This window comes from Mirounga angustirostris, unplaced genomic scaffold (genome assembly GCF_029215605.1).
Source record: "Mirounga angustirostris isolate CCGP_5_RB_7025 unplaced genomic scaffold, mMirAng1.0.hap1 SCAF_4, whole genome shotgun sequence".
Classification (NCBI taxonomy): Eukaryota; Metazoa; Chordata; class Mammalia; order Carnivora; family Phocidae; genus Mirounga; species Mirounga angustirostris.
In genome coordinates this window covers 53,316,438-53,324,181 of record NW_026991712.1, presented here as the reverse complement: position 1 = coordinate 53,324,181, position 7,744 = coordinate 53,316,438, and the positions used below count along the sequence as shown (strand labels likewise).

The following is a 7,744-nucleotide window of genomic DNA, read 5'->3' as shown; positions in this document are numbered from 1 at the left end:
AAACTGGACAATCTCTTAGTACAGGACAGTAAGTACATTTGAAGGTGACTTCCTATTGCAAGCAGAGAAATTCATTAGCTGTTTACATCATGAATGGTAAGGTTTCCCATCTTCCCCTTCCTTGGTTCCCAGAATGTGGACAGCCAGGCCTATAAAAGCAAGAATACCTAGAAAGCAGGGGACTGAAAGATCCATCTCTCAAGAATTTGACCAACCCAAGAAAAACAAAACAAAACTAAAATGTTGATATTGAAAAAGCCAGATCACCTTACCCTCAAACCCAGGACCTACAAGTCTTGTTCAGGAACCCGGAGAGACCGATCACCTACTTAATGCCCAATAGCAGGCAGCCCCAAACCAAGAGATAGTTTCACAATGGAAGATAGGGACCAAAATAAACACAACAAAAAGGCAACTTACAAGAAACAAACTACACAGGGAGAAGAAAACAAACATTTTTTTTTTCTTAACTGTCATTATTACATTCAGAGAGTAAAGATATCCCAAACATGAAACAAAAATTTGCTAACAAAAAAGAACAGGTGCACCTGGGTGACTCAGTAGCTTAAGTGTCTGCCTTCAGCTCAGGTCATGATCCCAGGGCCCTGGGATCGAGTCCCACATCAGGCTCCCTGTTCAGTGAGAAGCCTGCTTCTCCCTCTCCCCCCTCATTTTTAGTTCTCTCTAGCTATCTCTCTCTCTCTCTCAAATAAATAAATAAAAGCCTGCCCTTTTCCTCCCCGACTGCGTGAAGCTTGGCCGCCATCATGAACGACACAGTAACTATCCGGACCAGGAAGTTCATGACCAACCGACTACTTCAGCGGAAACAGATGGTCAATTATGTCCTTCACCCTGGAAAGACAACAGTACCTAAGACAGAAATTTGGGAAAAACTAGCCAAAATGTACAAGACCACATCAGATGTCATATTTGGATTTGGATTCAGAACCCATTTTGTTAGTGGCAAGACAATTGGCTTTGGCATGATATATGATTCCTTGGATTATGCAAAGAAAAATGAACCCAAACATAGACTTGCAAACATGACCTGTATGAGAAGAAAAAGATGTCAAGAAAACAGCGAAAGGAATGCAAGAACAGAATGAAGAAAGTCAGGGGGACTGCAAAAGCCAACGTTGGTGCTGGCAAAAAGTGAGCTGGAGATTGGACAACAGAAGAAGTAAACATGCTGCAGTGGCTTTATCTGTGGTGATTGTGGAGATTTTTCATGAGATGACTAATAAACTAAGAATGTTAAATAAATAACCTTAAAAAAAGAACAAAGAGTTCCTAGAAATTAAATATATTATAGTGGACATTGAAACTCCTGTGCTAGGTGGAATAAGGATTCTCAAAGATGTCGACATCCTAAACCTAAACAAAAGCTAGGGATTAAGGTTAGAGATTTTGAGATGGGGAGATTATTCTGGATTATTAGGTGGGGCCAATCTAGTTATATGAGCTCTTAAAAGCTGGGAACTTTTCCAGCAGGAGACTGAGAGATGCCATGATAGAAGGAGAGGCAGGAGAGATTAGAAGCATGGGAAAGATTCCATTTACAGTTGCTGGCTTTGAAGATGAAGGAAAGGGGCCATGAACCAAGAAACGCAGGTAGCATCTAGAAGCTGGAAAAGCCCTTAACTGACAGCCATCCAGAAAATGCAGACCTCAGTTCTACGATTTCAATGAAACTGAATTCTGCCAGCAACCTGAATAAGCAAAGAAGGATTCTTCCCAAGAGCCTCCAGAAAAGAACATAGCCCTCCAGATATTTTGACTTTAGTTCAGTAAGACTCATGTTAGACTTCATTTTTTTTCCCTAAAGATTTTTATTTATTTATTTGACAGAGAGAGAGAGAGAGAGAGCAGGAACACAAGCAGAGGGGAGTGGGAGAGGGAGAAAGCTTCCTGCTGAGCAGGGAGCCCGATGAGGGGCTTGATCCCAGGACCCAGGGATCATGACCCAAGCCATAGGCAGACGATTAACAACTGAGCCACCCAGGCACCCCTCATGTTAGACTTCCGATCCTCATAAATGTATGATACATTTGTGTTAAGTCTCTCCATGGAATATAAAGTCAAGTGAATTTCCTAGAAAATAGAACAAAAAACAAACAGCTGGAAAACAGAGGAGAAAATATAAGAAAATTAAAAGTTTGATTCCAGCAAGCCAATATCCAAAAAAAAAAAGAGAGAGAGAGAGAGAGAGAGAGAGGAAACAGAAGGAAATCACCAGGAAAATAATTCAAGGAACTTCTCCAAGCAGAAGGACGTGATTTTCTGATTTGAAGGGCTCACTGAGGGCCCAGAACACGGCACATATTTATGAAATAAAGAGCACTGAAGACAAAGATCCTACAATTTCCAGAGATGAAAAAAAAAATTGGGTCACTTTTAAAGTAAAAGGAATAAGGATGATTTTTGACTTCTAAACAAGACGAGAGGACAATGAAGACTTAACCTTCCTTTACTGAAGACTCGTTGCTTCTGTGAACAATCAGTGCCATGTTTCCAATGGTGGGAATTGTACAAATAAAAAAGACTGTAAGAAGCATATCACCAACTTTGGCAAAAATTATTAATAATACCACCTCTGCCCTTGATGCAATACAGATCAGTCATAACTCTTCAGCACAAATGGAGAGAGACGATACCCTAACTCTAGATTCCCTGTTGTGTGGGCATGGGGCCATTTGTATTATCATTAATACTTCTTGCTGCACTCGGGTCAATAAAGCAGGCAAGATAAATAGACTATGCATCCTGTGAAGGAATAAAGCTACTTGGCTTTCTAAGATTGATCCTCAAGGCCTATGGGATTTATTCTCTTGTCTTGGGTTGGGCAATTGGGGTTCCTGGTATTGAAGCATCTTACAAGTAGTAATAACTGTTCTTGTTTTTGTCAGAGTGGTCATGATATTAATCCACCATATTTTCTCATGTTTTAAACTTATCTTCTCAGTCACTCTCTTGCCAGATGATCTCTCAATATACTTGGCTATGGACACAACTGGACAACTCTCTCCTGGAGATGGGGTAAAGATCTGGATCTCAAGCATTCCCTGAGTTGGTTAACTTCTCAAAACTGAGAGAATGACCAAAAGAGGGGCCTGAGAGACTGACTATAGAAATGGATAGTGGTCAGATTATTTATGACAAAAGAATTCTGAACCACACCAGTTCAGGAAGCCAAATCACAATCCCTGCAGCAAACAACACAAGAACAGTTAGAATTTGATCAATGACTGCCAGCTTCCCTATTTTTTTGTCCCTGTTTCCAATGCAGTACCAATCAGAGAAAGCCAAATATGCTGACCATATCAATTATGTGATGAAAATCTTTCCGTTGTGTGACTACACACGGCTTTTAACGTTTAAGCCATACTTCTTAGCATATCTTGTAGGTTTCAACTGTATTCATCACTTCTCTTCAAATTGCAAGTGATAGAAGCCCAACTCAAGGGATGCCCGGGTGTCTCAGTCAGTTGGGTTTCCACCTCTCGATTTTGGCTCAGGTCATGATCTCAGGGTCGTGAGATGGAGCCCTGTGTCGGGCTCCCTGCTCAGAGGTGAGTCTGCTTGGGGTTCTTTCCCTCTCCTCCCTCTCTCCCTTCTTGCTCTCTCTTTCTCTCTAGAATAAATAAATAAATATTAAAAAAAAAAAAAGAAACCCAACTCAAAGTAGTTTAAGTAAAAAATGTAATTACTGGTTCACATAACTGGAAATAATAGGAGTGAAGTAGAATTCGGGCATAATTCAGTCCTGATCAAGCTAATGAGCTTTGGGCATGGTTCAAGGTAGGGAAAAGAAGCTAATGTGATCTTCTGGGTAGGATCCTTTGCGCTACTCAACATATTGTGTTTTCCAGTGACACTGTGCAATCGATATGGGTATTTCACATGCTTGTACTATGAATGATCATAAATTCAGGGAGATTATCTTCGCAGGTAAAAGCCAGACGTAGTCGTTCCCTTGGAACCCCGCAACCCTAATAACAACCTTCTGCCATACGTCTCTTTGATGATTTCACCACTGGGAGCCTTTGACAAAGGGAGGTAGCCTCTTTGTGAAGATACCCCTTCGGTCTTGGAATTATTGTCCCTCTGACTAGAAGCAACTAGAAGCAATTATTTGGCTCCTATAGAAACTGAATACCTGACCTATTGAGGCCTTGGGACTCTCCCCCTGATTTCTTCTCATTTTGAGGAGGGTCAACATGGACTTGATGACTAACAATTAGGAAGGACCCAACAAACCTCACTGATGAAATGCAAATGGTGTATTCAGTATGCAGCCAGGCTAGCCTTAGTAGTATCTTGACTTTATGCAACAAAGTGGTAGCTATCTCTTTGGATTGACATGGCTTAGATCATAAAGCTAATGACCACTTATTTGAGAACACTGCTCATCATGTCCCCCTATATTAGACATGTGGACCAGAGCAGGGACGTAAAGGGTCTCTGTAAGTTTTGAAAAACTTCCTTGTAATGAGGAAGGCTATGCATATGTGGGGGTAAGAGATCTGTGGGAAATCTCTGTACCTTCTTCTCAATTTTGCTATGAACCCAAAACAAAATACTCTTGTCCTTCTTGCATCTGCTCCTTCTGGATAAGAGGTCTAAATACAAGTAGAGGATGATTTAATAAAGGCAAATTTGTAGCTGCTAGAATGGAGCACATTGATTTTTTGGCAGTTAAAGGAACATCTTAAGATCCAAGGGGCATAGGAGAGATAGGACATTAACGGTTTTTATGATTTAGAACTGCACTGGAGCCTTCCTCACAAAACTGCTCCCAAACCTTGGCAGGTGTCTTAAATTTAACTGTTGAATCTAACATCCTCCCCCAGACAGCTCTGGCCACTATTTGGGCACCATTCCCTTTAATCCTGTCAAGAAGTCTGTTAGAAACAGCAGAGGATAGCCTTGGTTTCTATACCTCCCAGGCAAGAAAACCCTGTCAACACCTCTGGATGTCTTCTTCACTCCCACTTCTATAGTCATCACTCTGTCATTCAGTGGGGCAGAAGAATGCCACTCGACTGGTCGTATGAACAAACTGAACAGGCTGGACTGACTGCTCTTAGGTCATCCCTCCAGAAATAATGCCTAGAATGAACTGAACTGGGAACCCTGAAGCCCATCAGACAGTTGGGAGGCCACACTGGCTGCCCTGTCAACCTGGGCTCCCTGACTCTGTTGGTCCCACTTAGGGGTCTCAACAATTACACACAACACTTTCAGGGCGCCTGGGTGGCTCAGTCGTTAAGTGTCTGCCTTCGGCTCAGGTCATGATCCCAGGGTCCTGGGATCGAGTCCCACATCGGGCTCTCTGCTCAATGGGAAGTCTGCTTCTCCCTTCCCTCTGTAACCCCCTCCCCCTGCCCCACTTGTTCTCTCTCTCAAGCGCACACACCCTCTCTCTCTCTCTCTCAAATGAATGAATAAAAGCTATTTAAAAAGTTAGAGTAAAAAAAAAACTAGACACAACACTTTCTTTTGTGCTTCCTATATGGAAACTAGAAGTTAACTTGCTTCTCTTCAAAAAACTTGTTGACTTGCACATTAACCATAAGAGACCTATAAGTATTTAAGAAAACAGGAACGATAAATCGTTCCCTTTTTTTTTTTTTTAAGATTTTATTTATTTATTTGACAGAGAGAGACACAGCGAGAGAGGGAACACAAGCGGGGGGAGTGGGAGAGGGAGAAGCAGGCTCCCCACAGATCAGGGAGCCCGATGCGGGACTCGATCCCAGGACCCTGGGATCATGACCTGAGCCGAAGGCAGTCGCTTAACCAACTGAGCCACCCAGGCGCCCAAATCGTTCCTTTCTTACTACTGACAATTTCCTTGAGAATCATTATTGAATACAGGAGAAGGAAACCTAGAATTTTGATAATATGGTAGTAAGAACTGTGAAAAGTGTGAGACTTTCTCCTGCTTACAAGCTCGCAAATTAGCCAGTCGGTTTTGTGGATGTTCTTACAATATTCCTGGATCAGAGACCAAGGGCGTTATTATTCATAGAGAAACAGTAGCCGGGGCACTGACATTTACTTTTTTTCCGCAGTGGCAGCAGCCTGAGTCCGGACTCCCACCAGATGATGTAGAGTCCTGCATGTGCAGAGGTGGCATTACAGGAGAAGAAACCTGAGTTCGGGGCACCCAAATCCTACGTGGGCAGTAACCTTGCCTGACTTTGCCTTCAAGGAAATACTATCTCTCTTACAAGGCTGTCAGTGAACCTGCCCTTTGCTTCAGAGGAAAATCTCTCTGTCTTCCAAGAGTGCTCACTATACCAGAGAGAGGGAGAAGGAAGAAGCAGACTTACTGCTAGTAGATCATGTAGCCCTCAGACAACAGCAGAGATCTCTCCAAAATGAAGTTTCGTTACTTCAGGAAAATTCCCAGAAAGTTAACAGACTTATCATTGAAATTAGAAAAGTAATTCAAAATTTGTCCTTGACTCTAGCTGAAGTGATCCCGACACCACCTTGACCCTGGAAAGCATTCAGGTTATCTTCAGTTTATTGGCCAGGGTTGTCATGGATGAATTGCCCTAGATGTCTTTTTTGTAGATCAAGGCAGAATCTGTATGGTGTCTAATACTGCACCTGTATTAATACCTCAGGCCAAGTGAAAAAATCAATACAGAAACTAAAGGAGAAAGCCATAAAGCTATGTAAGATACGCCCTGATGGCTTTTGGAATTTGTTCAGCTAGTTGTATCCAGGATCTTAGGGGTATGATTGTGGTCAATACTGCAGATTGGCCCCATCCTGTTGCAACTGGAATGCTGTGAATTGTAGCCTTAGTTAAAAGCTGTGTGAGACAGGGCACCTGGGTGGCTCAGTTGGTTGAGCGACTGCCTTCGGCTCAGGTCATGATCCCAGGGTCCTAGGATCGAGTCCCGCATCGGGCTCCCTGCTCAGTGGGGAGTCTGCTTCTCCCTCTGGCCCTCTTCCCTCTCGTGCTCTCTGGCTCTCACTCTCTCCCTCAAATAAATAAATAAAATAAAATAAAATAAAATAAAATAAAATAAAATAAAATAAAAGCTGTGTGGGAGAGATTAAATGGAGTCAGGGGGCGCCTGGCTGGCTCATTCAGTAGAACGTGTGACTCTTGATCTCGTGGTTATAAGTTCAAGCCCCATGATGGGTGTGGAGATTACTTAAAAATAAAATCTTCAAAAAAAAATAAATAAATAAAATCTTCATTGAGGCGCCTGGGTGGCTTGATCAGTTAGGTATCCGATTCTTTTTTTTTTTTTTTAAAGATTTTATTTATTTATTTGACAGAGAGAGACACAGCGAGAGAGGGAACACAAGCAGGGGGAGTGGGAGAGGGAGAAGCAGGCTTCCCGCCGAGCAGGGAGCCCGATGTGGGACTCGATCCCAGGACCCTGGGATCATGACCTGAGCTGAAGGCAGTCGCTTAACCAACTGAGCCACCCAGGCGCCCAGGTATCCGATTCTTGATTTCGGCTCAGGTCATGATCTCAGGGTCGTGAGATCAAGCCCCAAGTCAGGCTCTGTGTCAGGCTCCACACTTAGCGGGGAGTCTGCTTCTTCCTTCTCCCTCTCCCTCTGCCCCTCCCCCTGCTTGTGCTCTCTTGCTAAAATAAATAAATAAATAAATAAATAAATAAATAAATAAATAAATAAAATCTTCAAAAAAATAAAAACAAATGGCTTCAGCCCTCACCGCTGTAAGTGTGATGAATCCGAGTGGCCGACA

General features: G+C 42.7%; 1 pseudogene; it reads left to right on the top strand.

Moving 5' to 3' along the window:
* Positions 1 to 763: 763 nt before the first annotated feature.
* LOC123860526 (small ribosomal subunit protein eS24-like) lies at positions 764 to 1,174 on the top strand (annotated as a pseudogene).
* The last annotated feature ends 6,570 nt before the right edge of the window (positions 1,175 to 7,744 follow it).